This window comes from Salvelinus alpinus, chromosome 14 (assembly GCF_045679555.1).
Source record: "Salvelinus alpinus chromosome 14, SLU_Salpinus.1, whole genome shotgun sequence".
NCBI lineage: Eukaryota > Metazoa > Chordata > Actinopteri > Salmoniformes > Salmonidae > Salvelinus > Salvelinus alpinus.
In genome coordinates this window covers 37862289-37882491 of record NC_092099.1, presented here as the reverse complement: position 1 = coordinate 37882491, position 20203 = coordinate 37862289, and the positions used below count along the sequence as shown (strand labels likewise).

General features: G+C 46.6%; 1 protein-coding gene across 17 annotated transcripts in view; it reads right to left on the bottom strand.

Annotated features, from left to right (window-relative positions):
• LOC139538886 (microtubule-associated protein 2-like) overlaps positions 1 to 20203 on the bottom strand; it is a 167047-nt gene that overhangs the window by 109884 nt on the left and 36960 nt on the right. For 14 of the 17 annotated variants that reach the window (XM_071341419.1, XM_071341417.1, XM_071341427.1 and 11 more), the window contains exon 2: positions 6 to 91. The exons of 1 other annotated variant lie outside the window; for it this stretch is intronic. The gene's annotated coding sequence lies outside the window, so the exon portion shown is untranslated. Of the gene's footprint in view, positions 1 to 5; positions 92 to 5341; positions 5393 to 20203 lie in introns of all 17 variants that reach the window. 2 more of the 17 variants (XM_071341420.1, XM_071341418.1) reach the window with 1 other exon arrangement.

The window sequence follows — 20203 nt, the reverse complement described above, 5'->3', positions numbered from 1 at the left end:
CATACCTGGTGAGAGAAGGCTGGGGAGAGGATAACAGTTTTCCTTTCAGCACGCGGAGGAGAAAAAAATACTTTCAGAGACGTTCAGAGACCTGAAGAGAGAAATATCAGGGAGAGAGACAGATATCAGAGAAGGAGCGAGAGATGGAGAAATAGAGAAATATAGAGAGAGAGACAGAAAGAGATGCTCAACATGCTCTGCTCACACCTGCTGTGATGGTCCGGGCCTAAACCACACAAAAACAATACTAAACACTATGGAACACAAAGCTTTTACTATCCCTTCCTGGAATATACAAGGCCTGAGGTCATCTGCTGTTGGCCTAAAGAGCAAGAACCCAGACTTCATCAAATAAATTGGAAATACAGACATTGTCATCCTACAAGAAACATGGTATAAAGGAGACGGACCCAATGGTTGCCCTCTAGGTTACAGAGAGCTGGTAGTCCCATCCACCAAACTACCAGGTGTGAAACAGGGAAGAGACTCAGGGGCAGTGGTGACCCGTCATTCAACCTGTTTTGAGACCCAATTTTTTTGCCCCCAAACATAAAATATATATATATTTGTAAAAAAAAAATGGGGGGGGCTTGCATGTTATTTTGGCATTAATACGTGTCACTTATCAGTTTGCAAACAATGTAAAATATATATATATAATTGAGTTAATAAAGCCGCATACAACCATGGTCTCTTTTTTGTTTTCTTGAGTAAAGCAGCTCCAAAATGCAAGTGTTTCAGCCTAGCTCAGTGCTTTCTGTGGTGGTGAGGCGAGCCAGCAGAAAATAACATAATTGCGCTGGGATTGGCTCAGTATTCTGTCACTCATGGGGACATTGCGCAATCGCCTAGCTTCAGTACTTTCGTAATGGTAGACATCCAAAATGTCGGCCCTTTGGGTCCTACCATAGAGTTATATTACAAGTGCCCTTCCAAGAAGGTTCAAGGTCACTGGCCACAGAAATGATGTAAAATCACGTTATATGTACAGTAGCTTTGATTGGACTGATCATGTCAACATCTTACTTTCACAATTTTAGCTAGCAGTCGTCATCGTGAATCAAGTCTACTGGCAAATCCTTTTTAATCCTTGTCATATGAAGAGAAATAATGAAGAGAAAATATAGATAAAACGTATCGGTGCGCAGCGGCCATTGGATATAATAATTACACAACAAGTTGGAAATTGCAAATTTCAGTGGCTAACCGCCAGCATTGCAGTGGGAAGTCAGACTGGGAAAAATCGTTTCCTTTGATGACAAATTTGCCAACAAAGGACCACCACGCACAACAAGGTGAGTACAAAAATATCTTATATGCTGCTGCATAAATGATGTAATATGCCAGGGATATATGGTCAGCCATATCAGCTATGTTTTAAAAAGGCAGTAAATGAGGCTGAATGAATTGTTTCGTTGCCAGACAAGGCTCCGCTGATAGCCAGGTGTAGCGGTGGTAAGGATTCACTTTATGTAGAACACCTTTATGTAGGCTCTAACAGTTTGTGGGCACCGCTTGTTGCTGTTATAGTGCAATTAATGTATTGTTTAGTGTTGTGTTGTGTAGTGGCTTTGCTGGCATGCATCTAAAAAAATAAGGGAGGGGGTTGCCCCACCAAGATTTACATGCTAAAATCGACACTGTTCAGGGGGTATGCTAATTTGATATAGAGCAGACCAAACCCACTCTATTAAATTAGTCAAAACAGGAACATTTTACATCTGGCTAGAAATGAATAAGGAAATGGAGAAAAATGTCCTCATGTGTGCTACCTATACCCCCTCAGTAGAATCCCCATATTTTAATGATGACATCTTCTCCATCCTAGAGGGGGAGATCAACAATTTCCAGCCTCAGGGACATGTACTTGTCTGTGGTGACCTAAATGCCAGAACTAGACAAGAACCTGACACCCTCAGCACACAGGGGGACAAAGACCTACCTGGAGGGGTCAGCATTCTCTCCCCATAGACACAACTACGACAACATAACCAACAAAAACGGGTCACAACTCCTGCAGCTCTGTCGGATGCTGGGTATTACGTAGACAATGGTAGGCTTCGAGGGGACTCCTATGGTAGGTACACCGATAGCTCATATGTAGACTACTTTATCACTGACCTCAACCCAGAGTCTCTTAGAGCGTTCACAGTCAGTCCACTGACACCTCTATCAGATCACAGCAAAATCACACTCTACTTTAACATAGCTTTGCTCAATCATGAGTCATCAAAGCCAAAGGAACTGAATAATATTAAGAAATGCTATAGATGGAAGGAAAGTAGTGTGTAAATCTACCAAAAAACTATTAGGCAACAACAAATTCAATCCCTTATAGAAATTTCCTGGACAAAATAGGTGTAACCTTGGCAGTAGAAAACCTAAACAGTATATTTGACCTCTCAGCTTCCCTATCAAATCAAAATATTTCAAGCAGACAACCTAAGAAAATTAACAGCAACGACAAATGGTTTGATGAAGAATGCAAAAACCTAAGAAAGAAATTGAGAAACCTATCCAACCAAAAACATAGAGACCCAGAAAAAGAGACCCAGAGTGTACACCTTCACTATGGTGAATCACTAAAACAATACAGAAATACAAGGAACAGCACGTCAGAAATCAGCTCAATGTAATTGAAGAATCCAAAGAATCTAACCACTTCTGTGAAAATTGGAAAACTCTAAACAAACAACAATACGAAGAGTTATCTATCCAAAACAGAGATGTATGGATAAACCACTTCTCCAATCTTTTTGGCTCTATAACAAAGAACTAATAGCCAAAACATGTACATGATCAAATACAAATCTTAGAATCAACTATTAAAGAAAACCAGAACCCACTGTATTCTCCAATCACATTGAATGAACTACAGGACAAAATACAAACCATCCAACCGAAAAAGGCCTGTGGGGTTGATGGTATCCTAAATGAAATTATAAAATATACAGACCACAAATTCCAATTGGCTATACTTAAACTCTTCTACATCATCCTCAGCTTTGGCATATTCCTCAATATTTGGAGCCAAGGACTGATCGCCCCAATCCACAAAAGTGAAGACAAACATGACCCCAATAACTACTGTGGGATATGAGTCAACAGCAACCTTGGGAAAATCCTCTGCATTATCATTAACATTAGACTCATATATTTCCTCAGCAAAAACAATGTACTGAGCAAATGTCAAATTGGCTTTTTATGAAATTACTGTTCGACAGACCACGTATTCACCCTAATTGACAAACTAATACGCCAAAACAATGGCAAAGTCTTCTCATTCTTTGTTGATTTCAAAATAGCTTGACTCAAATTGGCATGAGGGCCTGTTATACAAATTGATGGAAAGTGGTGTTGGGGGAAAAACATACAACATTATAAAATCCATGTACGCAAACAAAGTGTTAAAATTGGCAAAGAACACACACATTTCTTTCCACAGGGCCGGGGGGTGAGACAGGGATGCAGCTTAAGCCCCACTCTCTTCAACATACAGTTGAAATCGGAAGTTTACATACACTTAGGTTGGAGTCATTAAAACTCGTTTTTCAACCATTCCACAAATTTCTTGTTAACAAACTATAGTTTTTGCAAGTCGGTTAGGACATCTACTTTGTGCTTTATACAAATAATATTTCCAACAATTCTTTACAGACAGATTATTTCACTTATAATTCACTGTATCACAATTCCAGTGGGTCAGAAGTTTACGAACACTAAGTTGACAGTGCCTTTAAACAGATTGGAAAATTCCAGAAAATTATGTAATGGCTTTAGAAGCTTCTGATAGGCTAATTGACATAATTTGAGTCAATTGGAGGTGTACCTGTGGATTTATTTCAAGGCCTACCTTCAAACTCAGTGCCTCTTTGCTTGACATCATGAGAAAATCAAAAGAAATCAGCCAAGACCTCAGAAAAACAATTTTAGACCTCCACAAGTCTGGTTCATCCTTGGGAGCAATTTCCAAACACCTGAACATACCATGTTCATCTGTACAAACAATAGTACACAAGTATAAACACCATGGGACCACGCAGCCATCACATCACTCAGGAAGGAGACGCGTTCTGTCTCCTAGGTATATGAATGCACTTTGGTGCGAAAAGTGCAAATCAATCCCAGAACAACAGCAAAGGACCTTGTGAAGATGCTGGAGGAAACAGGTACAAAAGTATCTATATACAAGGTAAAACAAGTCCTATATCGACATAACCTGAAAGGCTGCTCAGCAAGGAAGAAGCCACTGCTCCAAAACCGCCATAAAAAAGCCAGACTACGGTTTGCAACTGCACATGGGGACAAAGATCGTACTTTTTGGAGAAACGTCCTCTGGTCTGATGAAACAAAAATAGAACTGTTTGGTCATAATGACCATCGTTATGTTTGAAGGAAAAAGGGGGAGGCTGCAAGCCGAAGATCACCATCCCAACCGTGATGCACGGGGGTGGCAGCATCATGTTGTGGGGGTGCTTTGCTGCAGGAGGGACTGGTGCACTTCACAAAATAGATGGCATCATGAGGCAGGAAAATGATGTGGATATATTGAAGCAACATCAAGACATCAGTCAGGAAGTTAAAGCTTGGTCACAAATGGGTCTTCCAAATGGACAATGACCCCAAGCATACTTCCAAAGTTGTGGCAAAATGGCTTAAGGACAACATGGTCAAGGTATTGGAGTGGCCATCACAAAGCCCTGACCTCAATCCTATAATTACACCAGGTCTGTCGGGAGGAATGAGCCAGAATTCACCCAACTTCTTGTGGGAAGCTTGTGGAAGGCTACCCGAAACGTTTGACCCAAGTTAAACAATTTAAAGGCAATGCTACCAAATACTAATTGATTGTATGTAAACTTCTGACACACTAGGAATATGCTGAAAGAAACAAAAGCTAAAATAAATCATTCTCTCTACGATTATTCTTACATTTCACCTTTTAAAAAGGGAATTTTTACCATTATTAAATGTCAGGAATTGTGAAAAACTGGGTTTAAATGTATTTGGCTAAGGTGTATGTAAACTTCCGACTTCAACTGTATATCTCAATGAATTGGCGAGGGCACTAGAACAGTCTGCAGCACCTGGCCTCACCCTACTAGAATCTGAAGTCAAATGTCTACTGTTTGCTGATGATCTGGTGCTTCTGTCCCCAACCAAGGAGGGCCTACAGCAGCACCTAGATCTTCTGCACAGTTGGTGTCAGACCTGGCCCCTGACAGTAAATCTCAGTAAAACAAAAATAATGGTGTTCCAAAAAAGGTCAAGTTTTCAGGACCACGAATACAAATTCCATCTAGACACCGTTGCCCTAGAGCACACAAAAAACTATACATACCTCGGCTTAAACATCCGCGCCACAGGTAACTTCCACAAAGCTGTGAACAATCTGAGAGACAAGGCAAGAGAGGCAAGAAAATTCAACACACCAATTACCAGTTAAAAATACTTGAATCAGTTATAGAACCCATTGCCCTTTATGGTTGTGAGGTCTGGGGTCCGCTCACCAACCAAGAATTTAAAAAATGGGACAAACACCAAATTGAGACTCTGCATGCAGAATTCTGCAAAAACATCTGTGTGCAACGTAAAACACAAAATAATGTATGCAGAGCAGAATTAGGCCGATTCCCGTTAATTATCAAAATTGAAAAAAGAGCCGTTAAATTCTATAACCATCTAAAAGAAAGCGATTCCCAAACCTTCCATAACATAGGCACCTACAGAGAAATTTACCTGGAGAAGAGCCCCCTAAGCAAGCTGGTCCCGGGGCTCTGTTCACCTGTTGTATTCGGCGCATGTGACAAATACAATATGATTTGATTTAAATCATTAGGTATGGCTGACCACAGACACACAGACAAAGAACCGACTTCCTACTGGCTCCTGACACTTCCTGCTTTGCACTACAGGAGTCTGTCACCTAATCCCAGTAAGCAACCTCCCACTCTGGGAACAGCCATGGAGTCTGTCACCTAATCTCAGTCAGCAACCTCCCACTCTGGAAACAGCCATGGAGTCCGTCACCTAATTCCAGTCAGCAACCTCCCACTCTGGTAACAGCCATGGAGTCCGTCACCTAATTCCAGTCAGCAACCTCCCACTCTGGGAACAGCCATGGAGTCCGTCACCTAATTCCAGTCAGCAACCTCCCACTCTGGGAACAGCCATGGAGTCCGTCACCTAATTCCAGTCAGCAACCTCCCACTCTGGGAACAGCCATGGAGTCTGTCACCTAATTCCAGTCAGCAACCTCCCACTCTGGGAACAGCCATGGAGTCCATCACCTAATTCCAGTCAGCAACCTCCCACTCTGGGAACAGCCATGGAGTCCGTCACCTAATTCCAGTCAGCAACCTCCCACTCTGGGAACAGCCATGGAGTCTGTCACCTAATTCCAGTCAGCAACCTCCCACTCTGGGAACAGCCATGGAGTCTGTCACCTAATTCCAGTCAGCAACCTCCCACTCTGGGAACAGCCATGGAGTCCATCACCTAATTCCAGTCAGCAACCTCCCACTCTGGGAACAGCCATGGAGTCCGTCACCTAATTCCAGTCAGCAACCTCCCACTCTGGGAACAGCCATGGAGTCCGTCACCTAATTCCAGTCAGCAACCTCCCACTCTGGGAACAGCCATGGAGTCCATCACCTAATTCCAGTCAGCAACCTCCCACTCTGGGAACAGCCATGGAGTCCGTCACCTAATTCCAGTCAGCAACCTCCCACTCTGGGAACAGCCATGGAGTCTGTCACCTAATTCCAGTCAGCAACCTCCCACTCTGGGAACAGCCATGGAGTCTGTCACCTAATTCCAGTCAGCAACCTCCCACTCTGGGAACAGCCATGGAGTCCGTCACCTAATTCCAGTCAGCAACCTCCCACTCTGGGAACAGCCATGGAGTCCGTCACCTAATTCCAGTCAGCAACCTAAGCCTCTTTAGATGGGTATGCTCCCTCTAAGCAGGGGATGCTCTGCTTCATGTGTGTCCATGTGAGGGTGCATTATGTGAACGAGAGGGGCTAATGGAGACTATAATCACGTAAAGGAAATCATATATTTTGTATGTTAAGTATACAGTGTAGAAGTTTCATACTGAGCTTCCCCTAGATGGCTCAAAGGGTCAAAAGGGCATCAAAGGACAAAGGATAACGGAGAGTATATGTAAGTAAATCAATGAGGTGCCCATTCCATCTATCTGTCTCACTGTCCAACACTATTAGCAGATTAAGACCAGAGTTGTTCATGAAATCAGGGTGACCAGTAACTAATGACCAGTAAGCTGATTGGCTGTGACTCGGTACAGTCAGTCAGTCCAGACAGTCAAAGCCCCCCCACTACACTATGTAGGGAACAGGGTGCCATTTGGGACACAGCGTGTGTGTCTCTCCAGTCAAGGACACTCTTTATCTACACTGACTTTGAACTGGTGTGATGATATGTGATTGACTCAGCCTGAAGCCTCATTTGCAGCATAGAAAAGCCTTTTTGTTTGAGCAGGATGAGATGTGATGAGATTTGATCAGTCATCGAGTGGAGAGAATCCAGTGAGTCAGATCCCTTTGATGAAATGGGTTTAAACATGATGGAACTGCTGAGAGCAGATTGATTATACACCAGGACTCTGAGAGGGTGTCACGCCCTGACCTTAGAGGTGTCACGCCCTGACCTATTTGGTTAGGTCAGGATGTGACTAGGGTGGGCAATCTATGTTTTCTATTTCTTTGTTGGCCGAATATGGTTCCCAATCAGAGGCAGCTGTCTATCGTTGTCTCTGATTGGGGATCAAACTTAGGCAGCTTTTTCCACCTGTAGTTTGTGGGATCTTGTTTTGGTACTGTGCTGTTGAGCCCTACTAAACTTTACGTTTCGTTTGTATTTTTATTTTTTTCTGTGTTCATTTAATAAAGTAAGATGTACGCCTACCACGCTGCAGCTTGGTCCACTCATTCCAACAACGAGCGAGACAGAAGATCCCACCACAAACGGACCAAGCAGCGTGGCCAGGAGGAGCAGACATCCTGGACATGGGAGGATATCTTAGACGGTAAGGGATCCTGGACGTGGGAGGAGATCCTGGCCGGAAAGGATCGCCTTCCATGGGAGCAGACGGAGGAACAACAACGACACCGGGGTTCGCGACCACGACGGAAGCCCGAGAGGCAGCCCCAAATTTTTGGGGGTGGGGGGCACACGGGGTGGTTGGCGGATCCAGGGTTTGAACCAGAGCCAACTCCCCGTACTCACCGTGGGGAGCGTGTGACCAGTCAGGCACCATGTTTTGCAGTGATACGCACTGTGTCTCCAGTGCACATCCACAGCTTGGTGCGTTCTGTGCCAGCTCCCCGCACTTGCCGTGCGAAAGTGGGCATCTGTCTAGGACGGGTGGTGCCGGCTCAATGCGCCTGGTCTCCAGTGCGCCTCCTCGGTCCAGGATATCCTGCGCCGGCCATATGTACTGTGTCTCCAGTGCCCCTTCACAGCCCAGTGCGTCCTGTGCTAGCTCCCCGCACTTGCCGTGCGAGGGTGGTCATTTGTCCAGGATGAATTGTGCCAGTTCTATGCTCCAGACCTCCAGTGCACCTCCACGGTCCAGTATATCCTGTGCCAGCTCCATGCACCCGGCCTCCAGTGTGTGTCTCCAGCCTGGTACGTCCTGTGCCAGCTCCACGCACGAAGCCTCCAGTGATGATCCACGGCCCGGAGCCTCCAGTGATGATCCACAGCCCGGAGCCTCCAGTGAAGATCCACGGCCCGGAGCCTCCAGTGAAGATCCACGGCCCGGAGCCTCCAGAGACGATCCACGGCCCGGAGCCTCCAGAGACGATCCACGGTCCGGAGCCTCCGGCGACGGTTCCGGTCCGGAGCCTCCGGCGACGGCTCCCAGTTCGGAGCCTCCGGCGACGGCTCCCAGTTCGGAGCCTCCAGCGAGGGTTCCCAGTCCGGAGTCTCCGGCGACGATCTACGGTCCGGAGTTCCCGGCAACAATCTACGGTCCGGAGTCCCCGGTGACGATCTACGGTCCGGTTCCTCCGGCGACGATCCACGGTCCAGAGTCCCCGGCGACGATGCACAGTCCGGTTCCTCCGGCGACGATCTACGGGCCGGAGCTTCCGGCGACGATCCACGGTCCGGTTCCTCCGGCGACGATCCACGGTCCAGAGTCCCCGGCGATGATCCACAGTCCGGAGCCTCCGACGACGATCCACGGTCCGGAGCTTCCGGCGACGATCCCCGCACCAGAGGCGCCACCGAGGTTGGCGGAGCCACGAGCGGAGCGGGGTCTGCGTCCCGCACCAGAGGCACCACCGAGGTTGGCAGAGCCACGAGCGGAGCGGGGTCTGCGTCCCGCACCGGAGCCTCCACCGAGGGTAGATGCCCACTCGGACCCTCCCATATAGGTTCACGTTTGCAGCCGGAGTCCGCACCTTGGGGGGGGATACTGTCACGCCCTGACCTTAGAGATCATTTTAATTCTCTATTTGGTTAGGTCAGGTTGTGACTAGGGTGGGCAATCTATGTTTTCTATTTCTTTTTTGGCCGGGTATGGTTCCCAATCAGAGGCAGCTGTCTATCATTGTCTCTGATTGGGGATCATACTTAGGCAGCTTTTTTCCACCTGTAGTTTGTGGGATCTTGTTTTGGTACTGTGCTGTTTAGCCCTACTAAACTTTACGTTTCGTTTGTATTATCATTTTTTTTCGGTGTTCATTTAATAAAGGGAGATGTACGCCTACCACGCTGCACCTCATTCCACCAACGAGCGTAACAGAGGGATTGTGCTAATGAAGGAACACAGACACACACACAGACAAAAACACAGACTAAGACACAGACAGACACACACGCACAGAATGACTGGGCTAATGTCCTTGTCACGCTCGTCGTAACGTTGAAGAGAGGAGGACCAAGGCGCAGCGTGATAACAATACATCTTCTATTTATTGAAAACGAGAAGAACACTTAAACAAACTACAAAACAACAAACGAACGAACGTGAAGCTATAAATGACAAGTGCAGACACAGGCAACTAACATAGACATAGACAATAACCCACGAAATACCCAATGAATATGGCTGCCTAAATATGGTTCCCAATCAGAGACAACGATAGACAGCTGTCTCTGATTGAGAACCAATCTTGGCAACCATAGACATACATACACCTAGACGAGACACTGCCCCATAAACATACAAAACCCCTAGACAATACAAAACACATACATCCCCCATGTCACACCCTGACCTGACTAAAATAATAAAGAAAACAAAGATAACTAAGGCCAGGGCGTGACAGTCCTGGAATTAGTGCTGAGCGATTAACCGAAACTGTGGTTATTTTTCGACATTGGTTAAATTATTTGAATTACATTTTCTTCGCTTTTTTTCTGTGAGCTGTAGAGATAAATTAGATCAAGCCTGAACTGTGAGATGTAGTCGGGGTTTGTTGAAACTACAAAATAGACTAGAATCACACACCTTTTTATAATAACCGGAGCCACATCCTCTCTGTGGCAGGATGTGTGAGGTTTATAGTGTGTACACAGATACACACACCACGTCTCTCCTCCCAGATCACACATAGAGTTTCTGCCAAAAGCACAGGCAGACCAGACACACCTGAGACTGGGGAGGTTCACCTGACACACCACAAGCACCTGCTCATTATCAACTGTGGCAGAATTCTCTCCTCCCCAGTAATACATAACAGTGGTAACATATTAGAAAACAAATTATCATTATCAATACAAAGCATCAACACCAGGGGGCATGTCATATGGGGATTATTCAGAGAGCATCATACAGTCATTAAAGTGGAACTGACAGCATTTTATTAACTACTTTGCAGATATGAAACAGACAAACAAAGGCATTGTTGGATGCAGTTCAATGCATGATTAATATAATTCACCAACACATTTTTAAGTAGTCCAAAAAATATTGCTATCAGGTTGTAAATCATAATTGGCCTGGTACATTGTTTGCTGCCTCCATTCGAGATGCAGTTTCCGTTTCAATGATTCAATATTTTGGACAAAAAAGGACGAATGTAACTAAGGCTGGGAATGTCAATACAATCAAACTAGCAAGGGCAATGATCACAAGTCAGTCATAAAGTGGCTAATAGCCTAGCACATCTATTTCTATAGCTAGCTAAAAACACAGAGCCTAACGTTAGCTAGCTAGCTTGCTAGCTGCTAGGAGGATGTCATGTCATTGGAGGAGTGGGTGACTGGCTTTTTCCCCTCATCTTGTTTTTTGGTGGCTATACACAGCTAGACATGCAGGAGTCATTTGGTTAGTTAGCAAGAACTTGAATGACTGTTATCCAGTTAGCATATCACTTGTGTTTGCAAATTCACTCTGGCTATCTACTCAGAGTGCAGAATAACAGATTAATTTACAAATGTGCAACACCTGCTGAATATGACCGGTGTCAGTAAACGTAGGCAAAAAAAGTTATAGTTAGTCACGAACGCTCTAGATAACATGTAAACAGCCTAGCTAACCAGCTCTGCTATGGTGAGTAAAATGGCCAGAGTGAGGTGTTCTCTCACTTGTGTCTAGAAGTAGCTAGCTAGCAAGCTAGCCAATTTTAGCCAGTTAGCTTGGGTGCTTGGTTGTAGGCAAGCTGCAGAAGGACGAGTGTGCTACAATTCCCCATTATTTATCAGTGCAAATTTGACGGTGAACTAGCTGACAAAGTTTGAAGTTTTATCTAATGTTCCTTCGTCAGATTTGAGTTAATCTTGCACTGGCTAGCGTTTGTTGTTGATGATTGTTGTTGATGTGCATTACTGAGGGAGAGAGAGCCTACCTTTCCATGGTTGTTTGATCAATAGGACTGTAACGTTCCCAAATGTAAGAGAATGCGTTCTAATGATCTAAAGTCGCGCTGTTGCAACTGCCTGTAAACACACAGTCCAGTTCAAAGTGATTGATGGCAGGCCTGTGTGGTAAATGGCTTGTTTGCATAAAGGCCTACTTGTAGCTCTGATTAGCTATGGTGCATCGGTCTGCTTAGACTCCGGCCCTGGACAAGACATGTTTTTATTAGGTTTTATTTACTGCAGTGTCTATTAATTGTCCAAACGCACAGCTGCTTTCCCACTCTATATTGCTATAGAATTTTCACAAATGCCTTATAATACGTAATTCGCAAATATTCTATGAATTTAAGAAAATGTGAAAATGACCATATCTAAATGCTTGCTTGTCAGAAAATGTTTTCATGTTGCTAAAATGCTGAAAGGCTCCACTTTAAACTACATACTTGTACAGAAATAGAATCCATAGACTGTTAATTAAGCACATTGATATGCTGAAGTTCCTGCTATACTTCTTGCTTTCCCTCCTGCGGGTAGACCCATTACAGAACATGAATGGGAATGTTTGTCTCAAGTGACTCCCTATTCCCTATATAATCCACTACTTTTGACCAGAGCCATTACCCTTATTTTACCAGGTAAGTTGACTTAGAACACATTCTCATTTACAGCAACGACATGGGGACTAGTTACAGGGGAGAGGAGAACGTCTATGAGTTAGTGGACTAACAGTCTGGTCCCTATTACATTCTCCTGTAGACAGCCACACACATCCACTGTGGTTAGAGTGATCCCAGAATAAGCTATTCACTAAGGTTAGAGTGCCAAGCCTCTTATACACTGCACCATAAACCCAGGCTGGCAGGGAGAGGGAGAGGGAGAGGGAGAGGGAGAGGGAGAGGGAGAGGGAGAGGACGAGAGCGTAAGAGAAAGAAGTGAAAACAGGGTAGATGGGCGAAAGTAGTATGACCTATTGAGCTCCAGTAGTCTCATACCAACACTTTCTGGGGCATTACTTTTTGAAGAGGCCGATGGGGTTTAGGGTACCATTTGGAATGCAGACCGAGTGTGAATTCTCTCAGTTTGACTTCCTCTACGGGAGATAAATATCACTTTGACCAAATCACATTACAGTGTGATAGACCGCAGTGCCACCAGGGCTTACACACACACACACACACACACACACACACACACACACACACACACACACACACACACACACACACACACACACACACACACACACACACACACACACATACACATACACACACACACACACACACACACAGTGTGATACAGAGTTTACAGAGTCAGGGACAGAGTTTACAGCGTCAGGGAAGAGGGTTAGACAGACTAGCAGACATGAACACAGAGAAAATACTACCTCTCTGTGTCTGTCTTCCCCAAGCCTTACTACCACAGTAGCTAGTAAACATAATGACTGGAATGTAACTATAATGGATAAGACAGGCTTACTTATGGTACCGATGTCATATACACACTCAAACATTTTGTAAACACACTCACACAGAGGATGATGCCTTTGGCTGGGGTGTCAAAAGAAGCCCCTGCCTCCTGCAATCTCATTTACTCTCTCTTTCTTGTTCTCTCTCTTTCTCATTCTCTCTCTATACTGCTCTCTCTCTCTTTTCCTTCATCCCCATTTTCTAGAGGACAGGAAATGTCTTTTATGTCAAATATGTTTCCCAAGGGCTTATTTAGAACTGGTACCTAAATAAAGAGAGGAAGTGCAGAAAAGAAGAGCAGCACCCTTGAGAGGGAAGAAGAGGGAGAACGGGAAGAGGGAGGAGTGGGGCAGGGAGGATGAGAGAGGAGGATGAGAGAGGAAAGAGAGAGCGGTAGTAGAAGGGAAGGAGAGGGACAGGAGACAGAGAGGAGGAGTGAGGGAAAAGACAGACAAAAAGGAGGGGTGGAAGAGATGGAGAGAAGGAGAAAGTGGAAACAGAGCAAGAAATATTTGTCTTGTTCTAGGTGAGAAACAGAGACAAGCACATGATTTGTATGTTCAGTTGTGGTCTTAGTCACAGAGATAGTGACCCCCAAATTGAAGGTCATGTCCTTGCCTCGTGGTTGCTACTCTAGCTCAATACATGTCTGAGATTACAGTAATGGAAAAAGTGAACCAGCACCACTACCACGCCTCTCTGTGGCTCCTCACTGCTTCACACAGCCCACATCATACACTCCTCCCCAGGGTGGGGTCTGACTGACTGCCTGACTCTCACACACACACACACACACACACACACACACACACACACACACACACACACACACACACACACACCACTGCAGAGGCTGCTGCCTGGGACCAGACTTCAAGAACATTTAGCTTTCATTAAACCATCGTTGCTTGCATCTTGCATCCGCCTCTGTACTGTCACAGAACGATCTGACCAGACCATGGATGCAGCGAGTTCAACGAGTCTGACCGAATTCATTTCCCGCAGTATCACGAGAATGGATCAACAAGAGGAGAACATCTCCAGCACAGGTCGGGCAGTACAAGCCCTTGCGACGCAGGTATCCCAGCTGACCCAACAATTACAACATCTGAGGGGTCTCGCTGCGCCACCTACACCGGCAGTTCAACCCGCCCCGCCAGAGCCGGATTCCCAGCTAGAGCCACGGCTACCGACACCAGAGGGTTATTCAGGTGATCCTGACTATTGCAGAGCTTTTCTTACGAGATGTTCCATGCATTTCTCGTTGCAGCCACGGACCTTCAACCGTGAACAGTCTAAGGTAGCATTCGTACTCACACTGCTATCAGGCAAAGCGGCTCTTTGGGGAACGGCGGTGTGGGCGAACCAGGACCCATGCTGCACCTCTTTCCAGACACTCTCCGAGGAGATGAGAAGGGTCTTCGATCGGGCCGTGGCGGGTAGGGAGGCGGCCAGACTACTCGCTGACCTTCGCCAAGGAGACCGTTCAGTATCGGAATACTCCATCCAATTCCGCACTCTGGCCGCAGAGTGTCAGTGGAACGAGGAGGCGCAGTGGGACATGTTCCTGCATGGGCTGGAGGACCGGATCCAGAAGGAGATTTATGTTCTGGACCTTCCCAGGAGTTTAAATGGACTAGTGGAACTAGCCTTGAGGGTCGACGCTCGTCTGAGTCGTATTGGCCGCCGAGCATGCCCTAACAGACCGTATAACGACACGGAGGGCTGGCATGCCAGCGGCGGGAACACGGCCAGTTCAGCCTCCGCTCACGAACCCATGCAGCTGGGGAGAGCTCGCCTCTCCCGGGAAGAGAGGGAGAGGCGGAGATCCCAAGGACTCTGCCTCTACTGTGGTAGAGCGGGCCACTTTATCCACTCCTGCCCGGTAAAAGATCAGGCCCGGTAGTAAGTATGAGGCTACTATCGGGTGGTGTCACCACAGAGAAGACCTCATCATCTACTCTCCTCCCGGTAAGACTAAGATGGGCCACCCACACGCACGACACCCAAGCCTTACTGGACTCAGGAGCAGAGGGTAATTTCATGGACTTCAAGCTCGCTCACAAACTCCAGATTCCTATCACCTCACTCACGCACAAGATATCCGTCAACGCTCTCAATGGTCAAGAACTCCCCAACATTTCTCACACCACTGAACCTATCACACTCATCACTTCTGGCAATCACACTGAGACACTATCGTTTCTACTCATGGACTCACCCCTTGCACCATTAGTTCTCGGCCACCCTTGGCTCACCCAACACAACCCCAGAGTTGACTGGGGTCATAACTCTATATCCATGTGGAGTAACAAGTGTCTTGAGTCCTGTTTAGTGTCTGCTTGTTCATCTGTGTCTGATTCTGTGTTTCTAGAGGAGGCAGTGGATTTGTCTAACGTGCCCGTTGAATACCTCGACCTGAAGGAGGTGTTCAGTAAGTCCCGTGCTGCTTCTCTTCCTCCGCATCGTCCCTATGACTGTGCAATAGAATTATTGCCAGGTGAGTCTCCGCCTAAAGGCAAGTTATATTCACTCTCTGTTCCTGAGAGGGAGGCTATGGAGAGATACATCTCTGATTCTCTGGCATCTGGATTCATTCGTCCTTCCTCTTCTCCAGCGGGGGCGGGGTTCTTCTTTGTGGGGAAGAAGGACGGATCTCTGCGTCCTTGCATTGATTACCGTGGGTTGAATAACATCACAGTGAAGAATACCTATCCCTTACCGTTGATGTCCTCAGCCTTCGAAAGGTTACAGGGAGCATCCGTGTTCACTAAGTTGGATTTACGTAATGCATATCATTTGGTTCGCATAAGGAGGGGGGACGAATGGAAGACCGCGTTTAACACCCCCAGAGGGCACTTCGAATATTTGGTCATGCCTTTTGGGCTATCCAACTCCCCAGCGGTTTTCCAGGCACTCGTCAATGACGTGCTGAGAGATATGATTGATCAGTTCATATATGTTTACCTGGATGACATACTGATTTTTTCTTCTTCTCTCCAGGAACACGTTCAGCACGTCAGACGAGTGCTTCAGAGGTTGTTGGAGAATGGACTTTTTGTCAAGGCGGAGAAATGCATTTTTCATGCACAATCCGTTCCATTCCTAGGTTACATCGTCTCGACTGAAGGTATTCGCATGGATCCTGACAAGGTTAAGGCTGTGGTGGATTGGCCAAGCCCAGATTCCCGTAAGGCCCTACAGAGGTTTCTGGGATTCGCCAATTTCTACCGGCGTTTCGTTCGCAACTTTAGCCAGATAGTCGCTTCTCTTACCGCCTTAACCTCCCCCAGAGTGACGTTCAGGTGGTCCGATACAGCCGAGGCTGCATTCGCCAAACTCAAGAGCCGCTTTGTTTCGGCCCCCATCCTCATAGCTCCCGATCCCTCGCGTCAGTTCGTGGTGGAGGTGGACGCTTCAGAGGTGGGGGTAGGTGCGGTACTTTCCCAACGTTCCTCTTCTGACGACAAGATGCACCCTTGCGCGTTCCTGTCCCATCGGTTATCACCTGCGGAACGCAACTACGACATTGGCAACAGAGAGTTGTTGGCAGTGAAGTTAGCACTGGAGGAGTGGCGCCATTGGTTAGAGGGTTCGGGGGTACCTTTTATAGTTTGGACCGATCACAAAAATTTGGAATATATCAGAACCGCCAAGCGACTCAACTCCAGGCAGGCGCGGTGGGCACTCTTTTTCGGACGTTTTGACTTCTCTCTCTCGTATCGCCCGGGTTCCAAGAATGTCAAACCCGATTCCCTTTCTCGCATTTTTGACCATTCCGAACGCCCATCCACTACCGAGTGCATCCTACCCGGGACCCTAGTGGTCTCCACACTCACATGGGAGGTTGAATCGAGGGTCAAAACGGCCTTAGAAGGGGTAAAGCCTCCGCCCGGTTGCCCGCCTAATCGGTTGTTTGTGCCGGAGGGGTGTCGGTCCGATGTTATTCGGTGGGGGCATTGCTCCAACGTAGCGTGTCATCCAGGAGTCAGCCGCACTAGCTTTTTGGTTAAGCAACGCTTTTGGTGGCCACTGATGGCTCGTGACATTCACAGTTTTGTCTTGGCTTGCTCGGTTTGTGCCACTGGGAAGACTTCTAATCGACCCCCAGATGGGTTACTCCAACCGCTGTCGGTCCCTTCGAGACCCTGGTCCCACATCGCGCTAGATTTTGTTACCGCCCTCCCGCCCTCCCAGGGCAAGACGGTTGTTTTGACCGTGGTGGACCGGTTCTCGAAGGCGGCTCATTTTATTCCCTTGCCTAAATTACCATCTGCCAAGGAGACAGCGGTAACTGTCGTGGATCACGTCTTTCGCTTACATGGCCTGCCGATGGACGTAGTTTCTGACAGGGGGCCCCAATTTGTGTCCAAGTTTTGGCAAGAGTTTTGTAGGTTACTGGGAGCGAGTGTCAGTCTGTCTTCAGGGTTTCATCCCCAGAGCAACGGTCAAACGGAGAGGGCCAACCAAGATTTGGAGAGAGTGTTGCGATGTTTGGTTTCTAAGAATCCCTCTTCCTGGAGTCAACAACTCTCTATGGTTGAGTACGCTCACAATTCGTTGCCAGTGGCAGCCACGGGTCTCTCTCCGTTTGAGTGTAGTTTAGGTTACCAGCCACCTATCTTTCCCAGTACGGAGTCCGAGGTCACTGTTCCCTCCGCTCACGCTTTCATCCAGAGGTGCCGTCACGCATGGAGCAGAGCCCGTGAGACTCTTCTCCGGGTGGGGGCGCGCACCAAGGCTAAGGCCGATCGCCGCCGGTCGAAGCCTCCGGTATACGTCGTTGGCCAAAGAGTGTGGCTTTCTACTAAGAACATTCCACTCCGATCCGTTTCGAACAAGCTTGCCCCCAAATTTATCGGCCCGTTCAAAGTCACCAGGATCATTAGTCCGGTGGCGGTCCGGCTCAAGCTTCCTCCGGCGTATAGGAGAATTCATCCTACCTTTCATGTGTCTAAAATAAAACCTGTGTTTCAGGCACGCATTAACCCGCCGGTCCCGGTTCCCCCGCCGCCACGACTTGTTGATGGGGAACCCACCTTTTCTGTCAATCGTATTTTGGACTCTAGAAGGAGGGGACGTGGATTCCAGTACCTGGTGGACTGGGAGGGTTACGGTCCGGAGGAGAGAAGTTGGGTACCTGCTAGGGACATTCTGGATCACTCCCTTATCGATGATTTCAATCGACAGGTAAATTCGCCTGGGAACGCCAAGAGGCGTTCCTAGGGGGGGGGGTATTGTCACGGTTCATGAATCCACTGCCTCTCTCTCTCTTTCTCTCTCTCTCTTTCTCTTTCTCTTTTTCTCTCTCTCTCTCTCTTCCGTGTTTGTGTGGGCGTGGTTCCCAATCTCGGCCTGATTGTCTGCGCCAGCTGGAATCACTTATCTTCCCTTTATATGTTCTGTAACCAGTGTTTCTTGTTGTCAGATCGTTGTTACTTCCCTGAGGTTGTGTCGTGTGTCCGTGCTCATTCTCTCGCCGCCCTTGTGTGGATTATCTTCTGTGCTCCTTCCTACCCATCCGGACACACTCCCCTGGATTTCTCAGCACGCTATCATCGGAAGATGCGCCCTAGTCCCTGGGTCGGATTCCGTCTGAGTACAGTCTGTCTGTCCTGTTGCTGCTGTAAACTGTATTCATTAAACCATCGTTGCTTGCATCTTGCATCCGCCTCTGTACTGTCACAGTTTTACTGTGGATATAGATACTTTTGTACCTGTTTCCTCCAGCATCTTCACAAGTTCCTTTGCTGTTGTTCTTGGATTGATTTGCACTTTTCGCACCAAAGTACGTTCATCTCTAGGAGACAGAACGGGTCTCCTTCCTGAGCGTGGTCCCATGGTGTTTATACTTGCGTACTATTGTTTGTACAGATCAACGTTGTACCTTCAGGCATTTGGAAATTGCTCCCAAGGATGAACCAGACTTGTGGAGGTCTACAATTTTTTTTCTGAGGTCTTGGCTGATTTCTTTTGATTTACCCATGATGTCAAGCACTGAGTTTGAAGGTAGGCCTTGAAATACATCCACAGGTACACCTCCAATTGACTCAAATTATGTCAATTAGCCTATCAGAAGCTTCTAATGCCATGAAATCATTTTTCTGGAATTTTCCAAGCTGTTTAAAGGCACAGTCAACTTAGTGTATTTAAACTTTTGACCCACTGGAATTGTGATACAGTGAATTATAAATGAAATACTCTGTCTGTAAACAGTTGTTGGAAAAATGACTTGTGTCATTCACAAAGTAGATGTCCTAACCAACTTGTCAAAACTATAGCTTGTTAACAAGAAATTTGTGGAGTGGTTGAAAATCGAGTTTTTAATGACTCCAACCTAAGTGTATGTAAACTTCCGACTTCAACTGTATGTGCCTTCTGTTCCCCATTGTACTTGTCGATCATTGTCCTATGTCTGTTGGTCTTGTAAGTATCTGTGCCCTGTTTTATTCGGTTTTTGGTGTTACGTGTATTTTTGGGCAATTGTCATCATGGGTCTCGTCCCGTGAATTATATAAGTTAACACCTCGCTCTTTTGTTTTGGATCAAGAATTAAAAAACCCTATTACGTATTCCTGCGCCTGTCTCCCATCCTTATGAGATTCACCTTTTGCCTTGATGACAGCTTTGCACACTCTTGGCATTCTCTCAACCAGATTCATTAGGTAGTCACCTGGAAATAATTTCAATTACAGGTGTGGCTTTTTTTTAAAGTTAATTTTCTGGAATTTAATTCCTTCTTAATGAGTTTGAGCCAATCAGTTGTGTTGTGACAAGGTAGAGGTGGTATTTCGCAAAAGACCAAGTCTATATTATGGCAAGAACAGCTCAAATAAGCAAAGAGAAACAACAGTCCATCATTACTTTTAGACATGAAGGTCAGTCAATACGGAAAATGT